This window comes from Paroedura picta, chromosome 10 (assembly GCF_049243985.1).
Source record: "Paroedura picta isolate Pp20150507F chromosome 10, Ppicta_v3.0, whole genome shotgun sequence".
In the NCBI taxonomy this organism is placed as follows: Eukaryota; Metazoa; Chordata; class Lepidosauria; order Squamata; family Gekkonidae; genus Paroedura; species Paroedura picta.
This window is the reverse complement of record NC_135378.1, coordinates 64,153,761-64,174,126: the sequence shown is the minus strand read 5'-3', so window position 1 is coordinate 64,174,126 and position 20,366 is coordinate 64,153,761. Positions and strand designations below refer to the sequence as shown.

General features: G+C 41.5%; 1 protein-coding gene across 1 annotated transcript in view; it reads left to right on the top strand.

Annotated features, from left to right (window-relative positions):
* Positions 1-20,366, top strand: part of LOC143819189 (uncharacterized) — a 67,482-nt gene that overhangs the window by 32,596 nt on the left and 14,520 nt on the right. The window lies entirely within an intron of this gene.

Here is a 20,366-nt window from a genome sequence, read left to right as displayed (position 1 = left end):
TTCTCTCCACTTCACTCTGCTAACCCACCTAGCGACAGTGTTGAGGGGCTGATGGCAGGAAGCCTCCTGCAGATTTAGGAGACCAGCAGCCCTATATAACTTCTCAGAAGATTTTATTAAAATAACAATAAAGCTGTGTCTTTCTCTAATTTAAAACCTTCCATTGTGTGTGTGGGGGGGGGGGGAGGGGGACCCTGGTATTCTAGTTTTGCTGTGATTTCTGGTCACATATGCAACAAAATTTTCCCAACATAGATTCTCAGGCCTGGAAGCAACTGAGAGATAACTCATTCCAGCCCAGAAACTGTAAGGCCTGTGCTCATATGATCCATTGCCCACTTTCTAAGCTATAGGTTTTAGACTTTAATATGTCACAAACATAGAACAGGACCGATCAACGAGCTCTACTCAAAGCTGACTTTCCGTGGGATATACTACAGTGGATTGCTAGGCTAAAAGAGAAGAAAATAAGTTTCTTTTCAAGCCACATGTACCCAAAAGCTCACACCTTGAATAAAACTTCACTGGTATCTTCACATTGGACTCAAACATTGTTTTTCAAGCCACAATTATTGATTATTTTAGACATAGTAACCTTCTTCAGCTGAGTCTCTTTATCTTTCTTGGGAAACATGGTAAGATGCTGAACCACAAATTGACAGGGTTGGGTTGGGTTTTTTTTAAAGTGGGAAACCCTACAATCTCTCACTCTTCTTGATGTACTGCCAGTTTCAATGCCAAAATAATATTTTGTGATATTGTTTTTTAACCTGAGTGGATTTTCCTCTCAACTGACCCAAGAGTGATAGCTAAAGTTCAATAATATCAATCTTAGATGCATGAACAGCATTAAGACACATCTGTTAACAGGGCTTTGCTCTTAAAATAACTCGCTAAGGGCTAAGTGGGCGGAGAGTGGCCATGGCCTTCATGCATCCCAACTGGGCCCTGCCTTGCACAGGCCACATCCACTCCCGCCGACCCAGCCAGCTAGGGGCCCTCTGCCAGCATTGCCGGCAGTTTGCCCCTGGATGCTACCCAGGACACATTTAAGTGCCCTGGGGGTGAGGGCCTCCATTCCCATTGGGCCATGAAGCCGGTGGAGGTGGGGGCGCTTTCCCTTCCAACTTGGGCTGAGAAGGCTGCTGAAAAGCAGTAACACTGGTAAACAAATTAGGAACAAAATTAAAATATGCTTGTTATCTCTATTTTCAGGGGAAAGCCTACAAAGTTCACACCATTTGATATGATAAGTAAATAAACCGTGTTGCTTTCATCTTGACTGCAATTCTTTAATAAAAGGGTTGAGATAAGAAATGTTTTATCAGGAAAATAATTTAAATCCAGCATGATTGTTCATTGACTTGCAGGAGGGCATTTTGGGCTCAAGGAAGACACACACACATTTTAGTTGGCTTAAACAAGGCCACAGCTTTATTAATACTCCACAGGAGTGTTGGCACAGCATGGGAGAGGGAGCCTGACTTGCAGTCAGAAGACCACAAGAACCCGGACCCAGCAGCGCCCTGGAGTCCTTCCGGATCCCCCGCTGGGAACACAGGCCTCCTTGCTGCTGGGATCCCATCCATAGGAAGAGCCAGTGGCGCCCTGGGGCCCACCCGGTTCCCCCACCAGGAACACGGGTCCCCTTGCCTCTGGATTCCCACCATAGGGAAGTGTCCACCTGGGGCGCCAAGAGGAAGCGCACACTTCCCTCAGCCACCGCCCCAGGCCACCCGGCACTGTAAGCCCCAGGGTGCCATGGAGAGGTGCCTACCTCCTTCTTGGTCCCACCCCGGGCTACCTAGCACTGCGAGCCCCAAGCCTTCCCAGCTGGGTCGGCCCTGCTCACAGACCTGCCACCTCATAGGGAGGTCCCAAACCTGGGGAGTCCGATGCGCAGACTGAACTCCCCCCAAACAGGCTCCATCCCATGCCAAAACCTGTGACAAAATGCAATATAAAGACATCATCCAGTGGCCATACAGACATAAGCTTAACAGCCAACAAAACAGGGTGGGTGGGAGGGAAGCTGCTCAGGTGGCAAGCCTGGCGCAAGAGGCAGGGCTCCTCCACGTGGCGCCTTTTAAGGTGCCCTGAGCCCACGCCCAGGCACCAACCAGGCTAGCACAATCCTCTCGTGCTGCGTTACCTTTCCTGCTGGCTTAGAACCTCCCCCTCCCATGTGTCTTCTTGCTGCCCACTCCTCCGCTGCATCAATGGTGGCTGCTGATAAGTCTTCGCCGCTTTTTAGAAAAGTTTAATAATAATTTTAAAAACCCTGCTCAAATGAATGTAAGAATAGCTTGTTTGTAAATGAGAGCTTTATATATATACTAGCTTCAAAGCCCATTCATAAGAACGGGCTTTAAAAGGGTCCTCCCCCTCAGCTGCCCAGCTCCTTTCCAGGCCGCTGGGAAGCTCTGAGGGCACGGGGGATGGGGGAGAGGGGAGAGGGAGCGCTTCCCGGCGGCCTGGAAAGCACAGCGGGCACCTCTGCGATACCCCAGTTGTGCTTTCCAGGCAACCAGGAAGCACTCCCTCCCCCACAAAGCCTGAGTGCTTCCCAGCAGCCTGGAAAGCACACCCAGTGGCTCTGCGAGGTACCGGGTGTGCTTTCTATGCTGGTGGGAAGTGTGCCCTCCCCTCCTCCCCATGTCCTGTCCTCTTACCTGGGCCCTGCAAAGGGAGTGACAAAGTCACAGACGTGCCTGGCTCTAACAGCCAGGCACATCTGAGAGGCAAGGTGTGAGGGCTTGGTGAGGTGGCTGCACCCTGATTGGCCCTGGGGAGGCTGGACCGTTAGTCTCCCAAGGCTGTTTCACAGTTATATAGAGGCACCAAATGGATACGATTGAAATGAATTAACTTCAGACAAAGTACTTTCTGAAGCCTTTTATTTTTTCTTTAACTTCCTCCCTACATTTTCCCCTGTTATTCATTGCACTTCCATCTGGCGTATACAAGAGATGCTTATGTCATCTGGAATTGTTTCCCCTAGATGCAGAACTTTCCCTATTACAAACCCCCAAAGAAAGCACCCTGACACTCAATGAATGCTACATGCCAGATGTTTTCTGAGTTGAAATTGCAGGGTTAACTTCTATGCTATATCAGCAGCGCTGTCCCATGGCACCGTTCAAGAGTAGAGGATGCTAAACTGATTGCAGGGAAGTGGATTTTGTCCCTATAAGCTGCCACCTCCCCATCTGTTGTTCTTCACATTATTCCAAACATTTCACAGTTATTTATTTACAATGTGAGATGCCTTCCTTTGTCCCTTATGCCTGCCAGACTTGCTGATCATTAATAGAAAAAGCAACAAAATGTTCAGATCCAGCCCAAATTTTACATAAAGATTTTAAATGAAAATTATACTTTTCCAAGTACATGATGAATGCCTCTAACTACACAGATGCAGTTCTAGCAACATCCAAGCAGAAACATACATTGATTTTGTGCACTGTTCCTTGTGCAAGTTCTTGGGCAACACTTAGCTCTTATCTTGCTATATAATATAGTGATCAAGAATTGATTGTACAAAATTTGCAAAATTAGAAATGCAAATAGGAATACACTAAGTTAGACAGCACAAGCTACTACTATGGTCTTTTTCTTGGGTTTCCATTTGTGTGGTGAGCTCTGGCACAAGTAGAATTTTTGTGTTGGATTCAGCCTCACATGCTCATTTAAATAATGTGTCCAAACATTTGTGAAGAGTGGGAAAAGTTTATACTTGAAAAGTTGACCACTTTATTGACTCTAGAAAATATGTGCCTTCATAGATAATGGTTCTACCTGCCAACAACAGGGAGGGGGAGTGGGTCGCTTGTCTGCCAGCCACAAAGAGGCATCGAGAAGGCAGACGGCATCCCAAATGGACACCCCAAGCCCCGCCCAAATGTTGCTTGTGCTGCCACATGCAGCATGACCACACGCCACGGGCAGAGTGGCCAGCGTTGATCTCTTCCCACCCATCCGTCACCCGCCAATGGGTGGCTCAGGTAAATCCCACCACCTTTAGTACAAAACTTTTAAAGGTGACAAAAAAATGTAAAATAAAAATATACACAATCTATTTCATTGTTTAGCTAGGACAGAGTACCTCAACTCCCCCCCCCTTTGGTGTAGTGGTTAGGAGTGTGGATTTCTAATCTGGCAAGCCGGGTTTGATTCCTTGCTCCTCCTCCACATGCAGCCAGCTGGGTGACCTTGGGCTCGTCACAGCACTAATAAAGCAGTTCTGACTGAGCAGTAATGTCAGGGCTCTCTAAACCTCACCTACCTCACAGGGTGTCTTTTGTGAGGAAAGGAAAGGGACAGTGATTGTATACTGCTTTGAGACTCCTCCTGGTAGAGAAAAGCAGTATATGAGAACCAACTCTTCTTTTTCTTCTTTTTGGCAGTTTAGACATTTTTTCACTAAGTTGTTCAAAATGGAATCAAGCCATATGCTTGATGATTAGGAATTCAAGATATTTTGGAATGACTTCATAGTCAGTGTTCCAAGCTCTGAAACACCTGAGAAGCTCTCTCATAAAAGAGCCAAGACTTGTTTAAAGAATCAGTGGTGGAAAATAGCAACGAATTGGATGGCAAATTTGTTACCTAAGCAATGAAAGTAACCTGAAGGGAGGGAAGGTGACCTTAGAAACAGTGGGCCATTGAGAATTAGATTGGTTTCTTAACACACTATATAAAGTAATTTAAGGAGATGGGATGAAGTTCCTTTAAAGTATTTTGCAATATCCAAAAAAGTTTAGTTGAAAACCTCAAGAAGAAATTTTAAGTTTAGTTATTTGTGGAGACACGCAGAGAAAATTCATAATTTGCGACACCATCCCCAAAATAAAGAAACTACACACAAACTTAGGTTTGACAAGGGTTTATTGATTAAACTGATCTGACAAAATTGACATACCTAACAAATTGCCAGATGTGTTAATGGGCAAACCCACCCAGACTGCAAGGTGGCATTCATTTGACAGTTGCTTTTCATGATCTGCATCCCAGGATATGTTGAGAGAGGCAGATGCTCGGTCCTTACCCTATGCTGACAAACATTAGGATTTGACTGGTGAAGCCCCAACTCTGAGGCAGGATGCCATGTCACCCCTGGCAACCAGTGGTGGGATAAGGGACTTACCTGCAGTGGAGAGGCCTAAGCCAGCATTAAAGAGATATTGGCAACATGGCAATGTCAATTCCAGTGCACATCACAAGTGATATCATGTGGTCAGTGCTATGGGAACACTCTGGTATTTGGCACAAACTATAGTAAGAGCCATCTTTACCATAGAGTCCCCCCAATACAAAAATAAATATTCCATACCACCAGCAATGCATATCGCTGCATCCAAACTAGTGACATTAAAAGAGCTGCTACTGTTGTTTTCCAAGACTCCAATAAAAGAAAAAACTATTTTAAAATCACCCAAATAACCTTGAAGAGAAGGTACACAGCATTTGAGTTGTACAAGTGGCTATATCAGGAACGCTCGCCTGGTTGTTTGGAGAGAGGCTGTTTTTTCCGTAGTGAGAAAAACAAACGAGTTCATATTCTGACTTAGAAATAACAACAAATGCTAAAATTGGTTGTGGCATACTTTAACGGATGGAATGTTAGTATAAATATGCTGTGGGGGTTAAAAAGTTCGCTTCCAGTAAATGTTGGAGCAGCTTTGTCACTTAAGTTTCTTTAGCATCAGAAATCATTCCATATGGTATATAACTTTCTCATGGTTGGCATATGTTCAGTTACTGTTAATGTGTATCAGGAACACTTTCTTTGTGCATACAGCCACTATATGTAGCTAAATATCCAGATGGCATTTTCATACCAAAGTATTAGACACTGCAAAGTCTGAGAACCATAATTTTTTATACTGCTGCAAAGTGTTTAATAATTAAAACTTTAAAATAATATTGCTGCTCCCCAAAGGAGGCATGAAAAGCACATTTGAAGAATGACATTATGTGAATAGGCCAATATCATAGAATCTTACAGTTGGAAGAGCCATGCAGGCCCTCCAGTCTAACCCCCTGCTCAGTGCAGGATTAGCCTAATGAATCCATCCTCTGCCCTATCTGTCCAGCCTCTGCCTAAAGACTGCCAATGAGTTCACAACCTCCTTCGGCAGCTGATTCCACTGCTGTACTACTCTTGGCTTTGAAAAAAAAATTGTCCCGACATCTAGCCAGTACCATTCTACACAATAAAGCCATTACTGCAGGCCGTATCCTCTGCTGCCAAGAGGAACCACTTCCAGCCCTCCTCTAAGTGACAACCTTTCAAATGATGTCCCCTCTCAAGCTCCGCTTCTCCAGCCTGAACATTCCCCAGTCCCTAAGTCTTTCCTCATAGGGCTTGGTCCCCAGGCCTGGATCATCCCCATCCCATTTAAGACATGCTCCTATTTCATAGGATATACTGAAGGTTAAAATAATAGAACAATCTTAACCTGAGGATTCACAGCTTGATCGTTTCTCATGGTTGGCAATTGTTACTCTTGTATCTGGAACACTCTCATTCAGGCAAACGTCCCCAAAATTCCTGAGACACCAGAGTGGAAAGATGAACATTTATTCTGCATGATCAACTAGCACAGCATTTAAGAGAAGGGCAGGGCACAAAGCTGATCCATTGGGTTATATGCCATAACATAAAGACAGCCTACAACCATGCAACTGGTCACAGGAACCAAAGAATGTTAATGTCACGAAGTTATATTTTGTTAATATAATATGACTTTGTTAAGGTCACCAAGTCATATTCTATTATAAGACCTCCAGAGCAACCACCCCTCACTCCCTCATGTATTAGGAAGAGAGTGATACTGCCCATTTTTTGTCTCTGTCTAGGACATCTTATCACTTGACAGATAGGAGCACATCTGGTAACCTTTGTTATTCTGTCTTTTCTCTGGCTTTCTAAAACTAATCACTGAACTCTGGGGATTCATCTTCACCTCTTTACTATCTCTGTTGGGAGCAGTCTCTTCCAGCCATTTTTAGCAAGCCACAACCATGGAGTTGAATGACTAAAAGTTCTTGTTGTTGCTTTGGAAAAAAGAAGTTCTTTGTTATCTTGATGCCAAAGGGTGAATCATCTCTGAAATCATGGATCTTGCCCTTGTTTGAAGCTTCTAGCAGAGGAATGCAGCTATCATATACCCTTGACCAAAGAATAGTACACTCCTTCTATCTGGGATGGTTGACCTCTTCTACTAATTATACAGCTTCAAGAAGGATGCACATGGAGCAGTGAGAGAGGTAGAGCAGGGGTAGTCAGCCTGTGGTCCTCCAGATGTCCATTTGCTGGCAGGGGCTCTTGGGAATTGTAGTCCATGGACATCTGGATGACCACAGGTTGACTACCCCTGAGGTAGAGGACACCTGCCTAGCCAGCCAGATCAGCCAAATCAACCCTGGCAATCAATGGGGTGACAGATGTCACAGCCAGATCACCCTCACATCCAAATCATCTCTGAAATCATGATCTATGTGCCCTTTTAGAAAGTGTGTGAAATGGTAACCAACAGGTCTTTAGTTATGGTTCTTCATACCTCTCTTCTGATTTGTGAAGTCTGTGGCTGCTGGCAAACAACTGACTACTACTTTTAGCAGTTAATTAGATTTGAGGTCACTTCTGAAGACTTGTTTCCACCTCATGTTTTACCTTAAAGGTCTCAGAATGACTTGTAGACAGAGCAAACAGACGTCTAAGGCCCCTTCCAATGATATGCCTGGCCCAGCTGTCACCAGGTTATTTCCTTCTTGGACTCCATTAAAGGCTATCTTAGCAGAAGAAAGAAACTGAGGCATCTCCCATTGGTCTACTTTGTGTTTTATAATAGCTTTATATTAGGCATGTTGACTTCTTTTGAAAAAGAAAGCTAGAACATATTTGTATTTAAATAAACTACTGTATATACTCGCGTATAAGCCAACCTCCATATAAGCCGAGGCACCTAATTTTACCACAAAATCTGGGCAAATTTATTGACTCGCATATAAGCCAAGGGTGGGAAATGCAGCAGCTACTGGTAAATTTACAGGGTGGCCTAAGCGCTTAATCTATGCTCAATCATCACAGGCTCTCCCATCCAGCCTCCCCTCAAACCAATACAGAAAAGTCAAGAGGATGAATAGCTGCTGGCTTTTGTAGTCTGCTTTTCACTACCCAAAGGAGTCTCAAAGTGGCTTACAATTGCCTTCCCTTCTTCTCTTGATGCCAGACACCCTGAGAGAGCACTGACAGAACTGCTCTGTGAGAACAGCTCTGGCAGGAGAACCAAACAGTGTCCCCAGGCCAGCAAACCAGAGCAGAACAACAGTATCCAAAGTTGGCAACCTACTACAACAACAGCTACCAAACTGGGGGCTACAGTGCCCCCCCCCCAGAACAAAACACTGAAATAAAGAACTGTAAAACTGAAAACTGAAAGAACGAACTGTAAAAATCAACTTTTAAAAGAAACACAACCCCAAGAAGAAAAGGCAAACAATGCTGCCCCTCAGATAAAAGAAGAAGAAAAACACTAGGAGAAAGAAACAGTAAATCCCAAAGCACCCCAAAACCCACCCCACCCATAGAAACCAAAAGTATAGGAAAAGAAGAGGGGAAATCTCAAAATCCCTCAGTCAAAGGAAGCCAGAGGAAGCTCAGCTTTCAAGATCTTTGAAGAGGGCAATGGTTGGCTGGGAGCAACTAGCTCACTTGCAAAAAGTTCAGCTTGCAAAGGCAATGCTACGATGGGCTGGCTGGGAACAACAACCTGAGCTTGCAACAACCTGAGCTTGCAAAGGCAATGCTACAATTGGCTGTCTGGGAGCAGGCTATTATTTCAATTATCCACATATAAGCCGAGGAGGGCTTTTTAGTGCTAAAAACTGCGCTGAAAAACTCGGCTTATATGCGAGTATATACGGTAAATCATCAAGTGGAAGAATGTGCCTGCTCATGAGCTCATGAGAGGAAACTCGTGTTAAGAAGTACTGCATGAACCTGAAGTTTGTCTTTCTCTTTTGTTCCCTGACAGAAATCATGGAGGTGAAAAAAACAGTGATTTGGCCTTGGAGCCCCTCAAAATATTTAAATTAACTTTCAGAAAACATTTATTTTTGCAAATGCACAAAAGGGTTTTCAATTCTCTTTTTACCAAAAAACAAACAAACACACTAGTAACAGTCCAAATTCCCCTCAGATGTTAGGAAGCTACTTTCCTATCTGGGTATGTATAACACAAAATGGGTACTGGTTTCTAGATTCAGCTTTGGTGCTTTTACACTCTACATATCTCCTCTGAAGGATGACATTTTTTCATGCTTCTGGATTTTATATCCATTTTTTCATAAAATTATAATCTCAAACTGAAAGTGATATGCCGAAGGAATGCATAAAGGATTACATTTTTATGAATCCTTGTGAGGGATTCAAATAGACTTTTAGAAACCGTTATCTTTAAAACATTGTTGATTGCTTTCTCGTCAAATAATGCATTCCCCAGCTGTGTTCTTACTAGCTGAGAGCAGCAGAAGGACAAGATGCTGATGAAGGGCAAAAAGCCCAGGAGTTTTCTGTTGTCAAGTTTACTTAGTCAACAGTCGGCAATGAAAAGATCATTTGTACCAGATGGGAGTTCTCCAGTAACCTTAGGATTTGCCTTTTGTATGGAAATGAAAAAGCCCATATTAAATGAAATCCCTATTCATTTGTGTACTTGTTCATAACAATACCAGCTTCATTATCAACTGGGTATTTTATTCTTTTTGGAGTCATTTACTGTTCAGTACATCTTCACACATATGTTTCGATTCTTTTATACATCTTCTACTGTGCAGGGGGTTGGACTAGATGATCCAGGAGGTATCTTCCAACTCTATGATTCTATGTGATTCCTCCAGGAATCACAAACACATTTAACAGATAATTAAGTCCTTTGAATACCTGGGACAGTCTCAATATAAATATATCAGGTCTTAATAGAGCATGCTTCTCTAAAGGCCCCCGCCCCCCCAAAAAAAATCAGGAACAAGATTAATTTTTAAAAGACTGAAGCCTCATGGATCTATAATTAGATGCATCTATGATTAGACGCATCTATAATTAGATGTATAGGCATTTAAACGGAGAACTGTTAATTAAAAAACATTGGTGGGCATTGCGGAACCTTTAAAAAAAGGAGAAAGTGGATTGGCTGCCTGGCTTAATTGACAGGCTGAAGAGAGTTGCGTATAACCACGTTGATCTCTTCTGCCATTTCCAGCAGCACTTGTGGAGGGTAAGAAGCTCAAAAAGGTGGCAGACCAAAGCAATACAGCAAGATGGTGAGGAATGCCCAGGAGGTGTGATAATATTTAGCGCTACCCGATTCAGTTGGCATAACACTATTTCTAGTGATTTGCGATTTGCGGAAATGCCTTATCTTTTTAAATCAACATTTATGTGGTGGATGTTGAAAACATGGCTACTGTTATTAAAGTGTTTAAAGTTATACTATGTTTGTTGTAATGAAGAACTTGGCTATTCTATGCCAGGAAGGGACAGCCCAATCTCATCCTGGAAAGGCACACTAATTTGAATAGAGCAAGTTGAGGCATGACTTAACCAGTGTTGGAGGGCTCACCCCACTGATAAGTCCAATGTTTTGTTCTCTGGCCAATATCTAATAGTGTTCTAAGAGATGGAGGACAGCTGCTTGTAATCCAATCCATACAGGCCTGCTTTGCTTAATTTTGACCACTAATTTTTAGAGGCTTTATGGGATGAGTATCCCATAAATATCCATTATAGCCAAGAGTGTCTCTACAAGATGATTGATTGACCATAAATCTCAGGTAAATTTTACCTACTGCATTTTAACAGACCTCCAGAGAAATCTGACATATGTGTTGCTGGGAAAGACCACTGAATGCCTTGAAAGTCTTGTCCTAAATAGAAGTCTGTATGCATGTTAAGATCCTTGAAGATCCTGCTTACATAAAATACTCCCTCAGAAATGTTACACCACAGTATTAATTAATGAATTTGGAAATGTCATATGGTTTTCCAATGATCTCACTGGTTCTTATAAATTCTAAATCAGCTGCACAGAATATATGACTATTGTGTCTTCTATACTTAAATCCCAGTTCTCTGTTATTCTTATTTCTATTCAAACATATCAGAATTGCTTCAAAGCAAAAATACTTATGACAGAAATCTACAGTTAACAGTAACCTGGTTGATTATCTCAGCAGCATGAATTTAGAAGCTCACATCTTATAGAAAGAAAAAATAACACAATTGTCTTTTAAGAATTAGCCTCCTCCTGCAGTCTAGAAGATCCAAGCTGAATTCTTATAGATAGCTGGCAACAGCTTGCTGTCTTTTATTTTTCTACACAGAAGTAATAAAACTGTTAAAAGGAACTGAACAATCAGCTAAAAGTGAAGACTTTGTGAAGTTCACTATTAATCGTAGTTCTGTTACTTTTCTTGCATATTTGTAAACAGTAAATTGCTTCAGAAGAAACTTCTTTAGCTCAGCAAACGTCTTTGGAATCGCAGTGCTTTAATTCATTGTTTAATCTTCCCATGGGGAAATTACTTTTAAGGGTCTGTAAATGCAAGTTCTTAAACTCCACAGCTGTCAACTTCTTGGTAGTAACTTCTACTTACATTTACCTGGAAAATGTGCTTGTTGTGCAGTTTGGAGCCTCAAATCACAGCCAGGGATTATTCGATGTTTGCAAAATGGTAATTTGGAAATCAAACTTACCTTGCTCACAATGCCCAGTTGCTGTAGGGATGTATCTGATGATTGAAGTATTTCAAGTAGCTTTGGAACTGCACAGCAGTAACACACAGCAATGCATCTAGGTGGGAAGCCACTCCTGACTTATGCTCACAATTTGCTTGGACTACGTATGCCCAGGAGTCATCACAGGCACACCATGCATTATTTAATGTGATAAAATTAGGGAATCTGCACTGCCTTTGAGTCTGTGCAGCTGCAGGCATTCATCTGTCAGTGGCAATCATTTGGTTAGCACATGAGCAGAATTTCATACCCAGCTACAGCTTCGAGGTGGCAATGGGAGGAAGCGTCAATAGTTTGCAATCAGATGTTTGACAGTTTCTGTAACTATAATATTTTATGGTTGTGTGATATTTTTCTGTGTTGAGCATCTGTGCTTGAAATGTGGTGAGAAGCTGCATGAAGGTCCTAACTGCACAGAGATGCTTGAGGCATGGCAATCATAAACTATGCATGTTGAAAATCAGAGGAGAAAAGAGAGAAAAAACTTTCTAACAAATGCTCTGGGAGATTGGTGGGACTGAGAGAAAATTTTGACTGAGGTGCTGACATCATCCATACCCACACACTGAGAGACCCATTGTAGTGGCCAGGAGCTTAACCAATCATTCTACCCTCCCAACCTTTGAATTGTTCAAGATCACTCAATACAGCTGGTGCAAAACAGCCCCAATATAGTTCCATTGCCTGAATGAAAGAAACCGTGTTTTCCCAATGCAACATGAAGAGATTTTTGTGAGAGTTAGGAGGGCTATGAAAGCATTTATTTTCTGTCATGCGTGAGCTTGCTAAACATCCCTGAGAACCTATATCAAAATACTCTTGGGGAGAACTAACCAATCCGCTTGGCAGCTCTTCAGCTACATTCCCAATTATCACAGGCTGCAAACTTCCTTGAACCTTTGTAGAAATATTACATAGCTGTCTTGTGTTGAACCAAGGGGAAACAACATTTCATCACTACCTTGGGGTTTCATTGAGTATAACCTGGCATGTATTATGAAGACTCGGTGGGATGGAGTTGGGGGTATAGATCTGTTGACACAATCACCCATATGCACCCAGTATCACCAGAAAGAGATTACCAGTATCCCTGTTTTACAGGGGAATTGATGGCAAAGCTATGGGAGATAAGACAGCTGGAGTAACACTGGTAGAAAACTCAAAGCAAGGCTGACTGCACATGGCATGCAGCCTATATTACAGCTTATTTCTTATCGGTGTTGATTGTATATTTCTGTCACCATTGCATTTGTACATAATCATTCAGTGGAGCTGTTCCATGGGGTGTAGGGGTTCTTACATCACAGTAACAGGTAATTGTATTTTGATCTCACAATAGACCATTGGGATCAATTTTCTAATTACTTTGCAGACAAAAGATACACATTGAGTTAGATGCTGGCCCAGATGCATGTTTAGATTAGGTATCCTTGGCAACTGGTTGTCCAATTTACATGTTACCTTTAAGCTTGTTGCATCGAAGGACATAAACAGGATCCTTGGAAAGCTGAGATCTACTACCTATATCCTTGTCCCTTGCCCTTTCTGGCTGATACAAGCTGCTAAAAAGGGCTACCAAGTAGATAAGGGTAGTAGTAAATGCTTTCTTGAGAGTGGGAATAATGCAACCAATGCTCAAGGAAGTAGTGATTAGACCTGTTCTGAGATGGTGGGGGGACATCTCCACAAGCTTTGCCATGTTAGAAAACTTCCAGCCAGTCTACAATCTTCCATTCTTGGCCATGGCGTTTGGTTACTGATTTTCTGAATCCATTTCAAACTATTTGAGGATTTGAACAAGAATTGTTTCGGTCACCTTGGCTGATGACCAGGAGTATAGCCAAAATAAAAAATAACTATTTTTCAGTTTGGACCAGAATTCATACGTTGTACATGAGTCAGCAGTGTGACTCGGTGGCTAAAAAGGCAAATGGGATTTTGGGCAATATCAAATGGAGTATCATGTCCAGATCATTGGAGGTGAAGCCTCACTTGGAGTACTGTGTTCAGTTTTGGGAATCACAGTTGAAGAGGGATGTAGACAAACTGGAGAGTGTCCAGAGGAGACACAGATGGTGAGGGGTTTGGAGACCAAGATGTATGAGGAATGGTTGGGGGAGCTTTTTCTGTTTATCCTGAAAAGGAGATGACTGAGAGGGGATCTGATAACCATCTTCAAGTACTTAGAAGGCTGCCAACTCTATTAGTCTACGATGCTATGATTTTTATTTATTTATTTACCAGTCTATCTATTTGATTATTTATTTATTTATCAGTCTGTCTATTTATTTATTTATTTATTTATTTATTTATTTATTTATTTATTTATTTATTTATTTATTTATTGGTATTTTTGAAAAATTCTGGATGCCAATTCAGGTATAATATTCAGATTTTTTTTTCATTTTTGAAATCCTGATTTGGGGTGGGGGGTCCAATAGGTTCAAGAAGAAAAATAACAATTTTTAAATAAAAATCTAGGCCAACACGGAGGCTGGCTTGGCGTCTCCTGGAGTGTGGTTTAAACCATGCCCTATTATGGTGCTTCCAGATAGGGAGGCTGATCTCAGGAAGTCAGTGCTGTGGTATTCCTGCTCTGTGACATGGGGGTTGCTGCTCTACCTTTCTTTTTCATCTAATTCCATCAAATTTGTTGATGTTTTAAACCAGTGTTTGGAGACACTTCCTGTATTGCCACAAATATACACACCTATAAAAGTGGGGCTGGTTCTGTCTATAGGGTTTATGTTTTATTGGACTCACGTTATCTCTTTACATTCACATGTAACATGACAAATTCCAGTTTGTAGCAGTTTATTAATAACATTTGTGTGTCAAATTATTTTTCATTTCCTAAATACATTTTATATTATGACTAATTAATCTGAAATGTTTTATTTTTTCCCCATTTTCAGTGCATGATAGTAGAATGGCTTTAATGATGGTCAGTCATTGTGGGAAAGTAGTTTGGTACTGCATACTCTTACTACAATCCTCCATAGTCTCTGAAAAAAGGAAAATCTTGGGGGTGATTGAACAGGCATGATTGAAATATGTATGTAGACTTTATGGAATTATGATACCCAAGACATCTTGTGGCTTCCAAGTGTTCCCTAGGCAACTTTTGAAATCTTTATTGATGTAAAACTTGAAACACAAAACCCAAGGCAGATTTTTGTTAAAGATGGAAGTTATAATACTTAAGTCTATGGAGCACAAGCCTGATACAGTGACTTCTTTCATTAAATACCTAACCAACCATATTGCTGCTCATATGGACAGATGGCTCTGCCAAAATCAAATCAAGAAAGGTTACAACCAAAAGGGTAAATTTTAATGTTCAGAAGGAAAAGTAATTTTAATAAGACACAGAAGAAAATAACTCCCATTTTCTAAGGGTGAGGAGAAGAAGAGGGATCAAGAGCAAGTGTTACCCAAATTGTGTGGACATGTGTCCTAAAACACGTATCTTTGAGCTTGTGGGGAAGAATAGCCCAAATGCAGCGAGAGGGGGGTAACTTAGCGTTTATGGATAGAAATGCCTATGTATTCCAGGGTTGATTACACTCGTAGGAACTCTAGGCAAACACAGATGTAAATGGTAAAATAGTAATATAAGCTTTATTGAAAAGAAAATGACAAAAAAAAAAAGAAAACACACAAATAGCCAGCACACCTACAAACAGTCATATAGAGAAGGGGGAGGAAGAGTGGAAGGCTTGATAATTACCTGTCCGAGGAGTGGTGGGTCAGAGGAAGAAGCACGAACCAGCATAGGAGGTCTCCAAAGGTCTCGGGTAGGAAGACACTCAGAGTGGCTGTGTGAAGCCACAGTTTTTATGGGGTTTGGGGAAGGGGGCAACATGACACGGCTCAGGTAAGCATGTGCTGGAAGTTTCCAGGGTCCCCAGAGATTAGGGTCCCCCGAGGCTGGTTTCACAAATATAAAGAGGAACCATGGATAAGGATAGCACAACAATTTCTATATGGTTAATAAGAGTAATAAGTCCTTGTTCTTTTCATAACTTTTTTTTATTCCTTTGACAGAACCTGTCTTTGTTCCATGGAAAAATCATAGAATTTGGGTAGGATCCTAGAGTACCACACCTATATAGTGATGTCATTTCCATCCTCAAACCAGAAATGATGTCATGACACCTGAGCCAGCGTTTGGCTGACAACGCTAATTCAACTCAATATGTATTCTGCACATATGAAACTGATTGTAGAAAACCACTGGAAAACTGTATTATATGCATACTCAGTTCAAACAAATCTGCAGGATCAACAGCAAATAGTTTATAACTGAACATGTTATCAAAGAGAAAAGAGGAAACAACTACAAAATAAATTAAGAAACTTTTGCTTATCCTTAAATATCTGATCCTTTGAATTTATAAACCACATGTTAAAAACAGACCTTAAAAGCTTAATCAAAATCAAATAATGCTGTAAAAAGCTCTTTAAAAAAAATCTCAAGACCAGAGCAGCATGTTCTGATATAACTGATTATGCAAAATGGATTTGTCATGTCATGCTGGTAAATCCTCCCTGCTAGTGTCAAGGGGATTAAATGAGAAGTAAAGAACCGGAGGTGTTGAAATCTGGATTAGCTGATTTTTTTAAAGCTACTTTTGGTAACATAAAAAAAAAATTAAATGGGAATGAATATGCTACTTTCTACTGTGCTACAGAAATAATACATAGCCGCTAATGAGGAAAGGTGAGCAATTTCTCTCCCCTGTACAGCAGAAACATGCCCCACAATAATTCTTCATTTGAAAGATGAGCAAAAGACCAGTTTAGGGGGAAAGAAATGAAGTAAGATACATGAGAAACTTCTATATTTTCCATTAAAACGATCTATATTTATACGTATTTTTTTAAAGCATCATCCATTCTCTCTGGCTAAAAGTTATGTCAAAATATTCACATTTTCAACTTTGGATATAGATCATCCATGATGCTGGCAAAGTTTGAATATGCAGAATGTGAAGTACCAGACTGCTTACAGAATAAAATAGAGAAACCACTATGGGAGGGGGGGGGAGGAGAGAGAGAGAGAGAGAGAGAGAGAGAGAGAGAGAGAGAGATCTAACTATGTAAGCAGCTGCAGTTATTCTTCTGCTCAGTGACTGTTCTGGAGGCAAGCAGGGAGGAAGTGTGCTCAAAAGGCAGGAAATCTCCGTTGCGACAATCAGGAAACTGGAGGAGATAATCAGGAATTGCTATCCTATCTATGATAAATATACTTCTCCTCCAATGCCCCCCTTCAGGACACTTTTTATCTTCAGTTCAGTTATGCACACTGAAGATCTTGCTTGTTACATTTTTTTTTTTAGGTCCCAGAGATTCTTTCTTGTACACTGCAATCCCCCCCCCCGCGCCGTTTGCTGCACTGTCTGTCTGATGATTTATATTCATCACAATTTTTCTTAATATATAAACCCCGTTAACTTCAAGAATGGATTCCTGTCTTTGTTATTAGGTGTCTCTGTAAAAACTGCAGACTATTCATAGAATGACTAATTACTGGATGGAAGGTTTTTCATTTATTCTTGCACAATCACTGCTTTGCTTTGAGCTATGTTTATTAGCCAGCATTAGTCAATCAGTTGTGGCACTGGAAGCAATCTCATTAAACGGTACAGCAGATTCAAAATTCAAATTCAGATGTTTTAAACTTTAAGGCAGAATGTGTTGCAAACTATGTACAAACAGAAAATTCTAATGCTTGTACAAGAGGATCTGGAATCTGCCGCCCAGTAATGTGTCCCCAGAAGGAGTTGTGCTGTGAGCCTGAGAACACCCAACACACTGGAAGGGATTCTGTGTTTTGGATGAAACATTTAAAAATAACAAACACTAGCACCACTCCCATTGATAGATCATATTTACTTTATACTTACGTTAATAGCGTAACACATTTCCATGTTTGAGATTATACAGGGATAGCAGTTGATGGCAACATGAAATATAGATGCAATAACTTGCTGTCCCTCTTCTGTTCCTTGAACAAGTTGGGCCCCCAACCAAACAATATCCTATTACATTCTCCTATAGAAATGAATTGTTCTTGTTAAGCAGATGAAAGAAAAAGTAGTGACTCTCCAAATATTAGTTACACTAATGCCAACAGGAGATACATAGCTGTCTTCCTGATTGTATCTCTATACTGGTCTTTCTCAAGTTTTTTAACATTAGAGCCCCCCTGAAGAATTCTTCAGGCTTTGAGAAACCCCAGAAGTGGCATGATCGTGAAGAATATGGTTGGGAAGAATAGTTGTGTACATACCACCGAGGGCCCCTACTCTTCCCACCCCTTCCAGGCTCATCATCGGCCATTTTGAGGGGTAAGGTGGGTTGACATGACCATATATGGTCATATCATCTGATAAATGTCTAACAAAATTAACAAAATATATGTAAACATTAACTCGCACCCATTCAAGAAGCTCTTCCAGGGCTATCAAGAAACCACAGGGTTTCACAAAACCCTTGTTGAGAAAACCTACTCTGTACAGTAGTTAAATGCGCCACTTTTATCACAAAATAAAAAAAGCAAGTGATCACAAAATCCTCGTCTATCTCATTTTGGTTATACTTGTGTCTCTTACATGAGATACATGGCACCATAAACCCAGCATGACCAACAGACAAAACTGTGAGCAGAAGATAGACTTGGCTCTAACATGACAACAGCAGTTTATACCAAACTGAACTGATATATTCATGGATGAAATGGATTAACTTTCACAGATTTGAGGATTCTCATAGTTTTGTCACCTTCTGTGCTGTGAATGTTTCTGTGCTGGCAGTTTTCATGGAGCTATATAATAGCAACACAACACCTAAGCCTGTAACTTACAGACTGCAACCCAAATCACAGTTACACATATTCATATAATTAGGCATAGGACTGCAGCCTCACAAATGACTCCAGCTAGTTTATTTTCACTTGAGCTAGACTTTTGGCACTGAAATCTGTTGAGTTGCCTGCAAATCAGTGCTGCAAAGGCCCTTCAAATGGTTTATGTATTTGACTGTACTACATGTGCCTTGCTTCACTTTAAATATTATTGCAAACAGCAAATGATCTGTTGGTATGGTGCTGAAAGAGTGTGAAAATTATCATTATGAAGGAACTTCAAAGTGCCCTCTGTACCGAGATATTATAATTTGTATTTAACTAAAGTACAAGCATTGCAGTTAATTGATTAAATTGACAGCTATTTAGTCAATCTACATAAGCAAATCATAATGTCTGATTGTTTGTTTCAGAGTTTTGTTGTTGTAATACCAATATCTTTTGACCAAGCAATACCTTTAGGTACAGTCCGTCATCACAGACTTGGTCATTTTGCCCAATTTTCCCAGTGAACAGGGATTAGCTAGAAGAGAAGAACAAGGCGCAATGATAAACATGATCCCTTCTCTTTGTTCTGGACTGGTGTTATGCATGCAGATTCTAGACTGATTATGCATGGCAGCACCAATGCCAGGCTGCTGCTGATTCGTTGTGTCCCTGCCAGGGATGATTTTCAGCAGCAGAGCTGGTCTGCTGCTTTCTGCATCCCCACATGGGAGACATTTTGGCAATGGAGCAGCCACCAAAATGCCCCCCCCCCGGAAACCTAGCCGTGGTTGAAAGGTTCTGTCATGCAAGGGGGTGGCGGGGGGGGGGTCGTTTGTTTTTACAGGAAGGTGGGATTGGATAATAACACAATCCCACCTTCCTGCAAAATAACAAAAAAGACCCCGATTTGATCCCATGATGATGCAAATGCCGCAGAGCTAAGTGGGGCAATTTCAGTCCCGAAATGACCCCCATAGCATGGGCCGGGCCTGACCTGGCCTGGCTGCTGCTGGCAGGTGCAGCAAAAAAGGGAATGCTGGAAAATCAGCATTTCATTGCCATGGGCCAGGGCCGGGAAGAGGCCAGGCCATTGTCTATGTCATGCATAAGTGGGGATTGGCCCACTGTCATGCTAGCACCAGCCCAGCTCTTCCTGACTATGCATAATCAGTTCTACAGACACTAAATTGTCTGCAGTTTAACTCCAGTTTAACTATTTTGAATTAATATTGTATTTTTATTAAGGCTGTGCTAAAACACCCCCAGTTTTAGCATTGGGCCCCATTCTCCTATTTTAAAGGGAGGGACTTCGAAGTTGGGCAAGTCAGCACCTCTTTGCATTACTTATGCTATGCAACATGGAGACATTCCCTCTCTATACTGCTGCCAGGATTCACCACATGGGTAACTAGGCTAGTGTCCTCAAATTGTGTTGCTAACTGGGTAATGCTTATTTTCTTTCTGCATTATACTTCAGATGGATGATACACTCTACGGTAGGACAGTGACAGAAGCTAAGCAGGCATCCCTGGGTTTCCTAGGCAACCAGGCAATCTTATTCTCTTCCTATACTGAGACAAAATGGTAGGGGGGAACAAAGAATTAGATTATCATGGCTTTAGAACAGACATAGAAGAAATTTTTAGAAACACACTGGATTGTGGAGGTTAATCTCACAATCCTCCCAGTTCACCCCAGATTTCTTCA